Source organism: Rhinopithecus bieti, unplaced genomic scaffold (genome assembly GCF_001698545.2).
Source record: "Rhinopithecus bieti isolate Rb0 unplaced genomic scaffold, ASM169854v2 scaffold_75502, whole genome shotgun sequence".
Taxonomy (NCBI): domain Eukaryota; kingdom Metazoa; phylum Chordata; class Mammalia; order Primates; family Cercopithecidae; genus Rhinopithecus; species Rhinopithecus bieti.
In genome coordinates, this window is record NW_016827875.1 from 11,196 (window position 1) to 28,885 (window position 17,690).

The window sequence follows — 17,690 nt, forward strand, 5'->3', positions numbered from 1 at the left end:
TCAATTATCAGGTTTAATGTGGATCTCCTGGGAAAGGAAAACTCTACTTTCCAGCACAAACTTTCCAAACAATTATAAGGTGTCAATATTTAGGTTTAAGGGCAATAATTATTACAGAAAACACACTTTTGAAACTTGTTTAGGAAGTATTGTACCTTAGATACATAGAAAAAAATAAGTGTTATGTAGATCTTAACTGAAAGGAGTAAAATAATGATAATTAACTATAATATAATGTTTAAATAATAATTGCATTAATTATTATCATTTATTGAAAAAAATAATTATTGTCACTTACTGAAAATGTGTTATATTCCAGATTTCTGTGTTAGCACTTTACATGCATCTCTTACAGCAAACTTGATGGTGGTAGAGTGCTTTCTATCTTTCTTTTCCTTTTACAGACAAGGAAATTGAGGCTCACAGAGGTTAAGTAGTATTTCCAAAGTCATACAGCCAATATGTTCTAAAGCTGATGTTCATATATAGATTTATCCATCTCTAGTATCTATACTTTTAAACATCTCAACTTATTTTCAGAATTGTCACATTTGTATAACTCTTTAAAGCTATGTCTTCTTGCTCCCACTTTCAGGTCATCTCCTTATGCTGCTGCATTAAAAATCATTTTAAATGCATATTTAATTTTTATGTTAGTCTTTGGAATATAAATCCATAAGGTTATGTTTAGTACACAAAAACATTAGGGTATTAATCTGAATCTACTCTTTCATCAAATATCAATATTTAAAATTATATATTCATATGCATTTAGTTGCTAACATCTTCACGCTCCATGATGTTATACACCCTGAAAACTTATAACTTATGTTTTCTATAGAGATCTATGATATGTTGATTGCTTTCACAAGACATTTTCTGATTCTATATTTGGTGGTAATGGAAAATATTTTTAATAGCTAAAACCTAAAAGGAACCACACCCCACTGATGTTCCTCACTGATAGCTTTAATTGACATGATTTAAAAAGGACTTACTTTTAACAATCATATCTGACAATATACAGTAAGAATAGTAAACACTACTATTGCTTTTTATAATTCCATTTACTCATAAACATTTAAATATTTAATAATTTAATGCAAAAATGATTTATTAAGCCCCAAATTGGTGCCTATTTGTGAAAAGAGTATCAAAACAAAAAAGAGAGAGAATTAAATTGTCTCTAGTCAATGTTGCAAAAGTATTTGATAAGATACAACTTTCATTAGAAATTTCACAATTCCTGCTAAAGTGTGATTGGACACATACTCTATTATCCTGAAAAAAATAAGAGAAAAACAAAGGAAGAGCATATCTGCACCAATGGATGTTTATTGCTTTTAAGAAACACCACAGAAGATATGGCTAGGTGAGAAAGCCAAATAGACTTGTGAATTTAACATCAGAACTAGACAATGATATCCAACAAAGGTTTAGTAGTGCTGAACAAGAAGGTTCTGGTCCACATCAAGTAGGAAAGCTGGAAGGACACCCAGGTAAGAGTTTTGGCAAAGAGAAGAATTCATTCTCCCAGCATCTTGATCCTAAAAGGGAGGAAAACAGAGGTGTGTTGAACATGCCTGATTTGTTCTTACTAAACAAAGTAACTCCTCTGAGTACAATAGAGGCAAGGGTGCACCCTACTCAGAGGTAGAGAAGTATTTTTCCTTTCACATAAGTTTTGATCTTATTTTGAAAATATTACCTTCAGCCCAAGCCAGTATCAGGCCTAATAGCAGAACATTTAGTCTCATTAAAGGGATGGATAAGTTTAAGAATGCTTACAGCCATTTATATTAAGACCTTGTCCTAAGTACTACCAATTTAATCAGAGAAAGAAGGAAACAAAAAAGATATAAAAACATAAGAGCAAAAAAATTGTTATGAGTTGCAGATGCCATGATTACACAAACAGAAACTCAATTAATCAAGTTTAACTTAACGTGATGCAATTGAAAAGTTCAGCCTCTTGATTGTTATGGAGTTAATATGCAGACATCAAGAGCTTTCCTATAAAAAAGCAACAGCATGTTTAAAACATAATGGAATAAAAAGTCTCATTTTTAATCAGAGCAAACACAGTTGTAACAAAAATTGTCTAGGAATAAACTAAACAGGAAATGAACAAGATTTAATGAGGAAAAGTGTAAAATACCTTTAAGGTGCATATGTGTCCACACACAGGTACACATACACATCCTTGAATTAAGCAAAAGATGTGTTTGATTCTTAAGTAGACAATATTTGTAAAGATATCATTTTTTTTCTAGATTAATCCACAAATAGAGAATTCCAGTGAAATACCAATAGGTTCATTTTCTTTGGAATTAGGCAAGTTGATTCTAAGGTTTACATGACAAAACAAATATTAGGGAAGAGCCCTAAAATCTTTGAAAATGAAGAGGTACAAAAGAAGGATTAGCAACACAGATACTAATGCACATAAAGGCACAGACATTCTTTAATTATTATTATTATTATTATTATTATTCTATTTCAATAGGATTTGGGCGAATGGGTGGTGTTTGATTATATGGATAAGTTTCTTTAGTGATGATTTTTGAGATTTTGGTGCATCCATCACCTAAGCAATGTGCCCTGTACCCAGTGTGTAGTCTTTTATGTTACCCCTCTCTCTCTCTTTTCCCCTGAGTCCCCAGAATCCATTGTATATTCTTAAGGGCCAGTAATCTTTAAATTCTGATGGTGGCTGACAAAGAAGCAGAGATATTAGTAGAATAGAATAGAGAGTTCGGAACCAAATTCAAATGACATTAAACACACACTAGAGGAGGTATTTAAAACCATTGAGGGAAAGGGATAAGCAAATAAATGAAGTTGAAACATATGGTTAACCATCTGAGGATAGATGCAAGCTAAATCTTGTATCTCTCCTTATCCCAAAATAAATTCCAGATGGATCAAATATCTAAATTTGAAAAGAAAAAGAAATGAGGTTTGAAAGAGGGAAGTGTTATGAAAGCAAAACACAAACTCCAGATGCCATAAAGAAAAAAATTAATAAATTAACTACACTAATAATATTTTTTATGAGGAAAACTGAAATGAAATAAAAATACAAGTGGAAAGAACACAATGAATATTTACAATCTATTGAGCAGAAAATGCTTATTTTCTTGATATATGAATATTTCTTACAAATACATGACAACAAGGATCTGACTAATAGTCTTTCTTACTTTGTCATCTTTTCTTCCTTGGACTCCCTGGCCTATAGAGTTGGGCATAGTTGTGAGTAAATGTGTGTTTCAGTAGAGGTTGGTGATGGTGGTAGTGGTGGTCATGGTGAGAGGTGGGAGGACAATTCTTTTTAGCAGTGACAGACAATAAATTAGGTTCAGGAAAGGAGAAAAATTTCCATTGAAAATGGTGAGTTGTAGAAGGAGATTTGGCTATATTTAAATAACGTATTTCTGTTGGCACTAAAAAGAAAATTCAGAAGATGCATCTGTCCAGGTCAAGATTACAGCACCTGATAATCCAGTGAAAGGATAGCAGAGCTGGCAAGGAGCAGCAGTCAGGGTGTCTTAGAAGGCCTGATGAATTAATTACTGTGTCATGGGGAATAAATGCACCTCACCGAGAAATACACAGAGGGTCTCTTTCTAAAAATTTTATGTTTCAGCACCGCACAGAGCTTGGGATTAACCAGGGTGGGGCTAACCCTGCTAACTGAAGCATAAGCAGCAGAGGTAATTTAAGATAAAATGAGGATTCCTGGCTTCATGCCTTGGCTCTGTCACTTACTAGTTTTATAATCTTTGGCAAGTCATTTACATTTGATTTGACTCAAAAGCTTCCTCAATGAAATCAAGTTAAATGTGAAACAATTGAAAGTTTGGCAGCTTATGTAGATGAAGAGGAACAGATAACCCTAACTTAAGGGGTGTGGGAAGCTGTCGTTGATGACACGCAAACTAAAGTCCCTCTTCAGATCTTAGATCCTTTAAATGTTAGATCATGTGAAGGGCAAGGAGGCAGAGTAAAGGGAATTGATCTGCACAGAGGGCACAGTATGAACAAAAGCTTTAAGCCAAGAAACTGAACAATATTTTCAGGAACACTATAAATTATTTGCTATGACTCATAAGGCATAAATCTGTAGAACACATTTGCTTTTTTAATATTCTCAACAAACTTCAAATAAAGTGATATTAATGTTAACATTTTATAGGAGAAAACAGATTCAGAACTGCCATTTGCCTGAAAACACATAACTTGTAAATGCTAGATATAGGGTCTGTCTTCTCCAAAATCTGTTTTAACTTTTAATTTTTAGCACTTCTCCACATTATCACATTAAGATGGATGGGTGGAGAGCAATAAAAATTATCCACTTTTCTCAATGTGTCCAGCAGGTTACATTTTGGGAAAACACTTTGATCCTGAAGAAAATAGAAATCAAAGAAAAAATGTAAAATGTATGAATCATTAGATACATAAGATTCGAACCACAAACAGAAGCAAAAAATTACTAAGAAAATTAGTTGATAAATAAACACATCATTAATCCTGATGTTTTTACTAGTAGTTCATTGCATCTCTTAGAAACCATATGACATTTAGTCATAACTAACATAAGCCAAACTTAGTGTCCTTTATGCTTCATTGCGGAGTTGCATTAAAAAACCACAGCAATTTCATATTGTTTTACAACTAATTCGTCCAAAACAATTCCATTTTAGAGAAACTACATTATTTCCAGAGACTTGACTCAAGTTTGATCTTTTCTTTAATTCTCCTTCTAGAACATGCTTATTCATTCTCAGGTCTTTATCTTTTGGATCTTGTACTTTCAGTACATTGCAGCTGACCATGAACGTTTTATTTTTCTGCTCTGCTTAAAGTCTATTTGGCTTCTTGAACACGGGGGTTTCATCTATCCTACAAAATTCCCAATCATTATCCTTTCAAATATTACTTTTTACCTATTCTCCCTCTCCCTGTGGTCTGGAATTTCTCTCAGAAATAAGTTAGATATTCTCATACCATTTTTCAAGTTTCTTAACCTCCTATTGTATAATATATTCTATATTTTTATCTCTGCTGCATAGTAATTTCCTCAGATCTTCCAAAATAATTTTCTCTTTAGATGAATCAAATATACTGCTTAAGCCACCCTATGAAATTTCACATTGTATCACTGTGTTCCTATTTCTAGAAGCTCCTCTGTTTTTTTCAAATTTGCTATTCTTTTTTTTTTCTATTATCTGTTTGAGATTTCTCCCATACGCTTCCAAAATCTGTTTGATTTCCTAGTATCCTATTTTATTCTTATATTTCAAGTCCTTCTTTGATGTCTAACAATTTGAAATATCTCTATAATGGTTTCCTTTGTTGATTTTAACACTTTCAATTTAGGAGTGCTGTTTATTCCAAGTTTTAACCCCTGTTTAGGGTGGATGGTTTCTCCAGAGTTTTATGAATTTGGACTATTAACGCATCTTCAGTGTGGCTTTATCTTTCAGACTTCTGTGTGGTGCCTATTGAAAATATGTCAGATTAGTGCAGTTTTAGTTTCATTTTTGCCAGGTATTGATCTGGGCCTCCTTCTATGGTACCAAGGGGTTCCAAGCTGAAACAGGTGTTATAACCGAATCCCAAACTATTTCTCAAGAAATCGTTTTTTATTCAACCTGTTGTTCATGTTAAGGCAAACATGCCTACTTATTGTAAATCAGTGTTTTTGGTAGATTTATTTCTATCGAGGATTCTGATTTTATACAAAGACCTTTGTTACCACTCTCTGTCTTACAAGGATCCACAGCCATGTCTTCTGTTCTAATGTGAGATAAAAATGTCAACATCTAGGTTACTGATGGAGCAACCACCTTCTTACTCTACACAATCCATGGCACTAACCTGTGAAATTTCTTGTCCTATTTTCTGATTCCTCTTTTGTGAGGTCCTGGGGGTTTTTACTACTTTCTAGAGAGCTAAGCTATTCATTTAAAAGAATTGTTTCCATAGCCAGCATTTTAGTTGACTTGTAGTTCAGGGGTTTTCAGGTTATTTTATCACTCCCCCTGTACCCCTGAAAAAAAATCCTCTGAAACTAAAAGTACCCACAATTATTTACTCTTCCCTCAGATTTACCCTTCCCTCAGGATGCTCTCTGAGGGGTAGGGAGGTCCCACTGAGGTTTATATTTGTTAGTCTGGGAATAACCTGCCTCACCCTGGGAGGACTTCTGGCAGCCATGTCTCTATGGTGTGTTTCTAATTTCCTGCCCACAGAGGGGTAGACCATGAGTGGGTGCATGACTCAATCTGTGCTAACTAGATCCCTTTCCTTGGAAATTTGGAATTTTACATGCTAAAGTACTTAGTCTTGGACTTGTTGACCGGAGAAGTTTCTTTGTTTGTTTGTTTTTTCACAGAGCTCAATCTCAAAGGTACTTGTTAGTATATAGCTTAAGAACTATTATCATTTTTGCTATGATCCATAGCAGTAAAACTTGACACCTGCTTCAAATAATTTAGTGGCTTGGTGCATATGTAGTTATGGATAGTGCAATGTGAACAGGTACCATAAAACTTGCTTTTCTAAATACTAATTAAGAAGTGATCTCATAGTTTTAAAAGAAGAACAACACACTGATTTTTCATGTTTATGTTCAAGGCATTTTCAATTTTATTATCTCCTCTTGACAGTTTTGTCAAGGAGGAGATGTTTTTGTTTCATTTTGCCATGTTTTCACATTTATAACTGAGTATAAAGAAGCTCAGATGCTTGCTCAGAATCATAGAGCCCAAACATCTGGACTTTTTGTCTAGTTCTCTTTCAGTATGTACAGATCACCACTCTAAAGACCAATAGTTTGTTTCTTCTGAGGAGATGTGTTTTCTTTTTTTTTTTTTTTTTTTTTTTTTTTTTTTTTTTTTTGTTTTCTCTCTCCCATGTTCAGATACACATATGCAGGGATTGCATGCTTTGGAGGTACTTGCTCAATTAATAAAAAAACTTTTACTTCTCTGGGAACTATTTCTTCATTCTATAGTGATGTACCCCAAATAGCTTTGTTTGTACCATGTAGCCATGGTCTCCTGGCCACAGTTGATTGAACCTGTATGTACACTTGAATTAATATGGCCAATAAGATCTTCTCTCCCAGGAAATGGAAAGTGAACCGTAAAGAAAGCAAGTTCATTTTTGCAGATGAGTTTCCATGGAGACCAGGGAAGCAGAGAGAATGAGAGAGAAAGAAAGAAAGAAACCTCAGCCAGCAGAGAGAAGCAAGGACACAAGACAAGATAAGAGAAAGCCCTAAGGGTTCCGGTGCATATAAATATTCCCTTTATGAAGCATTGACTCCATGACAGAATACCACCTGTCTGATAACACATTCTTCAGAAGTGGTTAAAAAGAGATGTTTATTCACTTAATATTCTATGGTATTACATATGCAGAAATTCTACCAGAAAGAAGCTAAATAATTAGAACTTTGCTTAGGTCTAGGTTCACCACCTCATCCTTCTGAGCTAGCATCCTTGTGATCTTCCCTGGGTCCAGATGGTCTTTACTTTTCCCACCTTCCTCCTCTCACATATGGCTTTACAGTTCCCTAGGTTGGGTCATTCCCTCTCTTGACTAATTTTATCTATTAGGTTTGTTTTATTTGAAAGTCAATTCTTAAAATTTAAGACAATTCTATTATATAACTGCATTATGTCTCATAAGCTTCCTAAATGTATTTTTATCTGAGATGTTATAATGAATGAAATATTCTTCTTTAAAAAGGTGTTTTAGTTTTGGACACTGGAGATAGAGCAGATAAAGCAACCCAAATTGATAGTGAAATCCAAGTCCGTGGATGCCTACAATGGGGTGGAGGTTAAGGCCTTTGGAACACAAAAGGTTGAACCATCAAGAGATCAGAGTGTGTATTAGTTAACAAAAAAGCACACTGGTGTCATTAAGGATGATATTTTAAAAATTGAGTAGAGAAAAAAGAAACAGCAGGTCAACTGCTGTTGTCCACTAGGAAGTTAAAGGGACTAAAGAGTGATAGGGGACAGAATTGAGGAGATGAAATCTAGTAAAATATATTGAGCCTATAGGGAAATCCCTCACCTACTATATGAGGTTTGGGGATTTTCTTTCCTATATGGAAATTTCATCAAATTGTCTATCATTATTCCTCTAACAAAGAGCCAAACACCTGCCTGGAAACAATGTTTTAGTCCTCAGAAAGAGTAAGGAAAACAGTTCATTCTAGTTCTGTATTTTCATAAAAGTAGTGCCCCCTTCAACGAAAACTCTGGAAGATGTCCATGCTCATGATGACACCATGGTCTCTTGTTACCCATAAGATGTGATGTTCCTTGTGTGGACATCAGTTAGGAGACCTACAATACAAGCAGAGTGACATGTAACTACACAGACACACAGGATTAGCCGCGTGCGGTGTGTTTCCAAGAAAGGCATCTGAAAAAAACAACAGCAACAAAGAATAAAGAAATAAAGAAATAAGAATAAAGAAAAAAACCTATTCATTTAGTAAGTCAAAAATTAGTAGCCATAATTAAACACTCTACATGTGTTATCTCTACTTCTCTCACAACAGAACAAAATAAAAACAAATGAAAGCATGTAAATCCCCAGTGTTAAGGGAATTCTCCAGAATGATGTAACTTATAATTGGTAGATCTGGAATGCTAAGCCACAGCTATAGGATTCAAAACCCAAACTCTTCCCAGCACATTACACCTCTTTACCACCAAGGTGACCCTCAGGTGAATTATAAGCTCCAAATACCCTTAATTTGCTTTTCTTTGTGTTTTTTAATCAAAAAAAAAAAAATACAGAATATGTTTGTTTGTTTTTTGTTATGAGTGGACACACTTCTATGGCTCAAAAATTCAGAAAATATTCAAGTTTCTTACTTTTAGAAGTTAATCCAAACACACTCGTATTATTACCTGCCTATCCTAATTATCCCTTCTCCATACACTGATTTGCAGATTCTACCTGAAGCTTAATTTCTAAAAGTGCGGTGTCAGAAATACCTTTTTTCAAAGAGGGGCAATTTTGTCCCTTGAAACTTCTTTCATCAAATAGGTCTATTGCCCACTTAGCTGGTCTGTATAAAACAGATTATAGCAATTTTATGTAACTTTTGTGTTCCATGGGGTTATTTTAAACACAAGTCAACTTGGATACAATATTAAATGGAAGGTGTTAACTGGTAATAGTTCTAAAATTAGGGAGTGCATTGGACTCACCATGAGGGTGTTTTAAAAAGCAAACTTTTAGGCCCACCCACAGAAACTCTGATTGAGTAGGTCTGAAGTAAAACCTGAGAATTTGCATTTCTATGAAGTTCCCGGGGTCTGGGGACTAATCTTTTCATTCTCTGGAATAGACATATTCTAATCTTATTATTTTATTTTAATCTAAAGCAAAGTTTGTATATATTTTAAATCTATATTTAATTAAAAGAAAAAAGAAAGTGAATATGAGAATCCTTGGCATTAATTACACCTGTCCATAATCTCTTGGATAATAGTCATCACCCATTCAGCCTCAGGATCCAAACAAATTATTTTCCCATCTTTCGGTGTGGCTCTGAAAAGAAAAGAATGTTCTGGCTAAATAATAACTATGATTATTTTAACAATGCTTTAAATTTATTCATTAGAATTTTGAAAGATAAAATGAATATGCTTAGAATGAACACTCAGATTTCTCAAACTAAATTTATCATATTATTAGAGAACAACTTTTAATCATTTCAGTATGCATTGCTAAATTTTTTACCAACTAAATAATGACATCTTCTTTAAATCTTTTGAGATATCAACCAGTCAGCATACATTATTTGACTTATGTACATAGTACATAAGTATACCGCTAAGACTCTGGAAAATCTATACAATGTAATGTCTTCCAGGCTGACAATGGTCAGTCTCTTGTCATATATTCTTTATTGTTATATTTCTGTTAATGCTTTCAGCTTCGTAAATGCTCATTCATCATTGGGCAGGGAGAGGATCAATTTTTTTATTTATATTAATTTTGTAGTTTTCAACTGCAGTTCACAAAACCACAAAGTTCCACCAGCACCTCTAGTGCTGGATCATCTTACCACACCCTGAGCGAGAGGTATGCATTCCAGAGTTTAAGAAAATAACATAGCAATATTCCATGATAAAAATCAATAGAAATAATATAATAACGAATCCTTAGCAAATTACCAATAAAAGGATAGCCTAAAACATCATACACAATAGTGAAAACTTGAAAGTAATCCCTTTGAGTGCTGAAACAAGACAGTATACCTACTATCATTGCAGATATCTCAGCAAAGCTAGAAAGATAAACAAAAGGCATAAAGTTGCCAAAAGAGGAAACTAAACTGCCATTTTTCCCAGATGCTATGACTACTCAAGTAAAAGGTTGGTGGTTACAAAACCAATATAAAATTGTGTGTCTAAACAGTAACAACTGGAATGTTACATTTTATAAAGATACCCTTTACAATAGCATCAAACAATATAAAGTGGCAAGAAATATGTTTGTTATAATAAAAAGTATGGGAAACCTTTATGAAGAAAATTATGAAACTTTAAAGACATTAAAGAAGGCCTCAATAAAGTCCAAAAGAGACAAGCCACTCTTGAAAAGATAGAGGAATTTCTCATCCCAGGTGTTAAAAATTATAAAATATTAATAATGAAGACTGTGTACAGTTGTAGACAAACTGATGAATGGGAAAGAGAGGAGGGGTTAGAATCATCCCTCTGCTTTCAGGAGAGCTCAATGTATGGCAGAAATAGTATTGTGTATCAGTGAGGAAATGATGTTTTATTAAATGGTGCTGAAATAATTGATGAATCATATGGAAAAATAAAATTGGATATGTTTCTCACATCATATACAAAATAAATTCCATATGGATTCAGGTCTTAACACAAAGAAAAAAAATGCAACAATTCTAGAAGATAATATAGAAGAATATTTTTGTAAACCCTGTAAAAGTAAGATTATTTTTGAAAATAAGATACTAAAAGTGCTGACCAGAAAACACATACTGCACATCCCTAGGAATGTGAATATAATAAGATATTACACCCATAGTTATGTTATCTCACATGGCAAAAGGTATTTTTGCACATGTAATTAAGGTTACTATGAGTTTATTAAATTAATACAAACTGGTTGATTCAAGTGAGCCTAATGCAATGTCTTGAGCCCTAAAAGTGGAGAGTTTTCTCTGACAGGTAGCAGAAGAAGTAAGAGAGATTTGAGGGGTGAAACCAACTCAATGCAAGGCAGATTGTTCGTTGCTTATATGAAAGAACTGGAGAGCAGCCTGTAGGCATTGTGAATGATCCCAAGCCAACAGTCAGGAAGAATATGAAGAGCTCAGTCCTATACTTCAAAGAACTGAATTCTACCAACAACCTGGATTGGCAGTGGATTCATCCCTAGTGTCTTCAAATGGGACTTTAGCTGACACCTTGATTTTGACTTTATGAAACCCCGAGCAGAGAACCTGGTCAAGCCACCTAGATTGCTAAGCTACAAAACTGTGAAAATCAAAAAGTCGGTTAATTTTAAGCCACTAAATTGTGGTAATTCATTACCTAGCAATGAACAGCTGAAGTAATCTATATAACATAGTTTACAGTAAAAAAATTTTAATAAAATGCAGAATTGTTTTCCACAGTCTCTAAGCTGTTTATTTGTAGGCTTATGCCTCAGTTGTCTCCATGGCCATGTGGCCATATGGAGTTTATCATATAACTAAGTTTGTAATAGATTTCCCAATGATCAACTAATTATCCATGTATCCTTACTGAGGCATGTGTATCTTTGATTATGGTACATCTTCACTGACTATAAGGTTAACTCCACTCAGATGAATTCATACCCTGTGTTCAAATTTGAGAGCCCTTTTTATTGGGGAAAGTACATAATGTTATCAGGAATGGAAGCATAAAGACTGAGCAGTTATCTTCCCACATTGTGTGGGAATAACGCCTAGAGGTTAGGTCTCCCATACTTCCAACCTAGCATACTTTGTAAGGAAATGCCAGCTTTGAAAACTGCTATCCTAGAGGCTTCCATACTCCACCACATCTTCACTACTTACACGACTTCTTTTCTTCTGCAGAAAGGACCCTCACATGTCAACTGAACATTTTTAATGAATTGATGAGGAATAAAGTCAGAATGTGTCTGAATACACTGCCATCACAACTCTTGATTCTCAGAGGAATCAATTGTGTAAGAAAAAATTAGAAAAATCCTTATTGAGAACAAACATAGCCATGATGCTTACTTCTTTACTTGAAAGTAGAAATCAATACAGCAGGACACACAACTGTATTCACAAATTCAGTACTGATAGAAATATTTATGAAGACAGTTACACAAACCTAATTATATGCTATTATCCTGATCAACAAACAATTATTGAGCATCTATTACAAGTATGTATGGTCAGTAAGATAACTTTTCAAGGGCAAAATCAACTTGATCCTTTCTACCAAAAGTTGTAAACATAAAGATTATACGTGAATTTTATTAATTGAAAGTAGCATTTTCTCTCTGCTTACTATCATTGAAATGAATACTGTAAACCAATTTTCGGTAATGTTCCTGCTATCATCTATAATAAGAAAAGCACAGACTCTTACAGTCAGATATTTCTAGGAAGTTAAACACATGTTTCTATTTGACTCAACAAGAAATTCTTTGATGCTCCACAGTCTAAATACTGTATATGTCAGCTTAAGTTTCAGTTTCACAGTTTCTACATTTTCCTTAATGTCAAATACAATCTCATTACATCTGGAATCTTTTCTGAGATTTTCTAGTGCCTAAAAGGAAAAGATAAAAGCCACAGTTGGCTTAGCAAATGTATCCAGGACAATAACAGCCAGCAGGAGGAGTGCTGGAGGAGTTCTGAGTACCCATGTCTGTCCTTGATCTTGATCCTGGTCTGGATGGTGGAATTAATACTACATCCCACTTCTATGTGCTCTCTGCAACCCTGAGAACTTTTTTATTACTCTCCTTGCACTATCCTGGTTAAAGAATAAAAGGTACAGTTTATTGAGTCTCATGTTGTCACTCACAAGCCAGCAAGGAAACAGCTTGTTTTTCAAGTTTTGTTTTAACTGGGGCTTTAGGGGCACGCTAAGATGAACTTGTTAAATAGGGAAGTGAATGTATTATTTTCTGGGGGTGAAACTGCATAATTGTGAATGGATCGATGTTGGTTGTGGTTAATGGTGACTGGTAGAATGGAGTCATGAGAATGTCTAGGCATGTTTGCAAAGAACATGTTTGTACAAAGTAGGGAATTAAGATGCATTTCCTCAGGACGTATTTGCTGTTGGCTTTTGTATTTGCATAATCCCATTTAAGGTCTTAATAAAGTCTGTCAAACCTGACCTACACATGCAGCTTAATATGCTGCAGAAAAACAGAGTTCAGATTACAACCAAGTTCCTGTCAAGAAATGCAAACTGGCAACATGATCCTATATCTAGATAATGATATAGTCGCAGTCCAATAGCTCCTTAAGTGGATAAACAACTTCTGCAAAGTCTCAGTACAAAATCAATGTGCAAAAATCACTAGCATTCCCATACAACAACATCAGTCAAGCTGAGAACCAAATCAGGAACAAACTTCCATTCACAATGGCCACAAAAAGAATAAAATACCTGGGAATACAGCTAACTAGGCAGGTGAAAAATTTCTACATGGATAACTACTAAACATGGCTCAGACAAATCAAAGATGACACAGACAAATGGACGAACATTCTATGGCCATGTATAGGAATAATCAGTAACATTAAAATGTTCATACTGCCCAAAGCAATTTATAGATTCAATGTTATTGCTATGGAACTACCATTGGCATTCTTCACAGAAGGAAAAATAACTATTTTAAACTTTATGTGGAACCAAAAAAGAGCCTGAATTGCCAAGGCAATCCTAAGCCAAAAGATTAAAGCTGGAGATATCACACTGTCCAACTTGTTATCCATGTTACAAGGCTGCAGAAACCCAGACATTATGGTACTGGTACAAAAACAGACATATAGACCAATGAAACAGAATAGAGAACCCAGAAATAAGACCACACAGCTACAACTATCTGATTTTTCAGCCAACCTGACAAGAACAAGCAACGGGAAAGGGATTTCCTATTTAATAAATGGTGCTGGGATTACTTAGTAGTCATATGCAGAAGATTAACACTGGACCCCTTCTTTAAACCATATACAAAAATTAACTCAAGATAGACTAAAGACTTAAATGTAAAACCCCAAAATATAAACACCATGCTGAAGACAACCTAGGCAATACCATTCAGGACGCAGACACTGGCAAATATGTCATGACCAAGATGCTGAAAGCATATTGCATCCAAAGCAAAAATTGACAAATTGGATAGAATTAAACTTAAGAGCTTCTGCACAGTGAAAGAAGCTATCAACAGAGTAAACAGCCTATGGAATAGAAGAAATTTTTTCAAACTATGCATCCAACAAAACTCTAATATCCACCATCTGTAAGGAGCTTAGACAAGTTTACAAGAAGGAAAAAACCCCATTAAAAATGGGCAAAGGAGATGAATAGATTCTTTTCAAAAGAAGACATATATGCAGCCAGCAATCATGAAAAAAGCTCAGCATCACCGATCATTAGAGAAAAGCAAATCAAAACCACAATGAGATACCATCTCACACCAGTCAGAATGACTATTATTGAAAAGTAAAAAAGAAAAACAGATGCTGGCAATGTTATGGAGAAAAAAGAATGCTTAAACACACTGTTGATAGGAGTGTAAATTTGTTCAACCATTGTGGAAGACAGTGCAGCAATTCCTTAAAGCCCTAAAGACCCAGCAATCTCATTACAGGGTATATACCAAAAGGAATATAAATCATTCTATTATAAAGGCACAGGCACATGTGTATTTGTTGCAGCACTATTTGCAATAGCAAAGACATGGAATCAACCTAAATGCCCATCAAAGATAGACTGGATAAAGAAAATGTGGTATGTAAACACCATGGAATACTAGGCAGCCATAAAAAAGAATGAGATCATGTCCTTTGCAGGGACGTGGATGAGCTGGAGGCCATTATCCTCAGCAAACTAACACTGGAACTGAAAACCAAAAACCACATGTTCTCACTTAAAAGTGGAGCTAAATGATAAGAACTTACGGACACACAGAGGGGAACAACACACACTGGGTGCTATTGGAGGGTGGAGGGTGGGAGGAGGGAGAGGATCAAGAAAATTAACTAATAGGTACTAGACTTAATACCTGGGTGATGAAATAATCTGTATGCCAAAGCCCCATGACAAAAGTTTAGCTGTGTACCAAATGTACACTTGTACCCTTGAACTTAAAGTAAAAATAAAAATAAAAAAATCATTCAAAGCAAAACAAAACAAATGACAACAAAGAACTCTGAACTTGGCCTTTCAGTGATCATTTCTGGAAATGCTCCCTACGTGGTACTCTGGGGTCATCGAAGGACTTGCCTCTGTTTTTTTTCTTCTCACAGGGATTACTGTCCCATTATTCCTATTGTCGAATGTCCATCGCTTCATGTATTTTGTGTTTTAATTATTTAAAGTAGAAAGATAATCTGGTGTTTGTTTTTTTTTTTTTTTTTTTCATAGCATTAAAGAAAAGTAATAAATTATAATTTTTAAAAAGAACTGCAAACAACACTTTACATATTGTTTGAAGGTAGCAGTTTCCATTGGCTTCAAGGTTAATTAACTAATAGTGAACTATGAGATTTAATTTTATTTCTTAAACAGTTTTATAAGTGACTTTGATTATATTATAGTGACCACATATTTTTGCATTAACAAATCAAAGAGCAAAACATTTGTATTAGTTTCCTAGGGCTATCATAACAAAGTACCACAAACTGGGTTGCTTAAACAACAGAAATGTTTTCATATTTCAATTCTGGACTCTGGAACTCCAAAATATAGGTTTAGTGGGGTTGTTTCTTTCTCAGGACTGTGAGAGAAGGAGTTGTTCCAGACACTTTACATGCTCAGTGGGTGTTTATCTTTATGTTTACATGGTGTTCTCTTTGTATGCATGTCTATTTCAAAATTTCCCCTTTTTATTAGGGCACCAATCACGCTGAATTAAGGGTTCACTCTAATTACCTCACTTTAACTGGATTACCTCTTTAAGAACCCCACTTCCAAATAAGGTCACATTCTGAAGTACTGGGGATTAGGACATCAATATAGAAATGTGAGGGGGACATAACCTATAACAACATTTAACTGAAGAACTAGTGGTTACTGAAATGTTGATACAGTTTAAAGCTAAAACTAGCCTAAATAGTAAGTTATTTTCTTTTACTAATTATAATTGAGCATTTATTATTTGCCAGGGCCTTTGCTTGATGCTAGGCATTCGAAGATAATAAAAGTTGAATTTCTGCTCTTGAGAGGTTCACAGTCTGTTTTGAGAGACAGACGAGCAAACAGATTAAACTGGAAGGTAATCTGTGTTGTCAGTTGTATATCTGAGCCATGGTGGAAGCAGAGGGGAGGGAGGACTTCCCCAGGGCAGTCAGGAAAGACTTTACAGGGAAGGTAACATTGAACTGGTGAAAAGACAAAAAGAAAATCATCATTTTTTTTTTTTTTTGAAGACTGATATGCATTTGACACAGAGAAATGCACAAAGAGGCACAAACAAGATATGGGCATGTGAAGGAAGGAGAAAAAAGCTATTTCAGTCTTTAAATGAGATGTTTTAACAAACTGACAACATTCAATTGACTGATCACATCTTGTCCTTTGTAGAAATGAAAAGCTGTAAGTAACTTCAAACTGTTATTCAGAAGCCACCTTGATTTCTTCAAGTCTCATTTTCCTTCTGTACCAATTAAAGGTAATAAAATGTGCTATCAATCTGTACAGGTGTTATGGTGCTAATAAGAAGCACATACAGATAAGATAACCAAATATTGAAAGATTCAAAGTAATTTAGTTTTTCATAAAACTTCAAAGACAGGCTTAAGACATCACAATAGTTTACTAAGGAGTTTGTTAAAGAGGTGGTAATTTTTCTTATCAAAGATGGTTCTCTCATTCTGCAGCTACTAAAATTTGTGCCAGATCTGCAGCAGAATTTATTACAATTAGACTTATAGTGCTGAGACTGACAACTTGACAACTTCCCTGATTTTATAGACAGTTATTTTGTTAGTTGAATTTTCACATAGGCCTGAGGCTTATACAAATACGCAAGTTACCAAAATATCCAATTTTAACTGTAATCTTATGTTTTATTTTTTAAAATATTTATCTACACTGAAATGCAATGAAATATAGTAATAATAATTGTTTATTGTACTCCAATAAACATTTGTGTTAACATTCCTCTATGAATTTTCATAAGTTATCTGGAAACTTTACAAGGGATATTTCTATGTCATGAACAAGAAAATCAAATATCAGAACGTAATACAACAGTGAAAGATTAAAAATAGCCTCACAGTCTTAGCAGTTCCTCACTTTAAGAGGTAGAATCTGTTTCCCAATCCCCTTGACTCTATGCTCACCATATGACTTGCTTTGGCCAACAGGATGTGGTAAAAGTGATGTTGGAGATGTTCCAGGCCAACAAAGTAAGAAGCCTAGGAGCTT

At 34.4% G+C, this 17,690-nt stretch overlaps 1 long non-coding RNA gene across 1 annotated transcript; it reads right to left on the minus strand.

Moving 5' to 3' along the window:
- Nucleotides 1–1,317: 1,317 nt before the first annotated feature.
- Nucleotides 1,318–17,690, minus strand: LOC108523515 (uncharacterized). The gene is made up of 2 exons (XR_001883831.1): nucleotides 17,606–17,690; nucleotides 1,318–1,547 (listed from the first exon to the last, which is right to left on the minus strand). It is a non-coding gene; the product is annotated as an uncharacterized LOC108523515 (long non-coding RNA).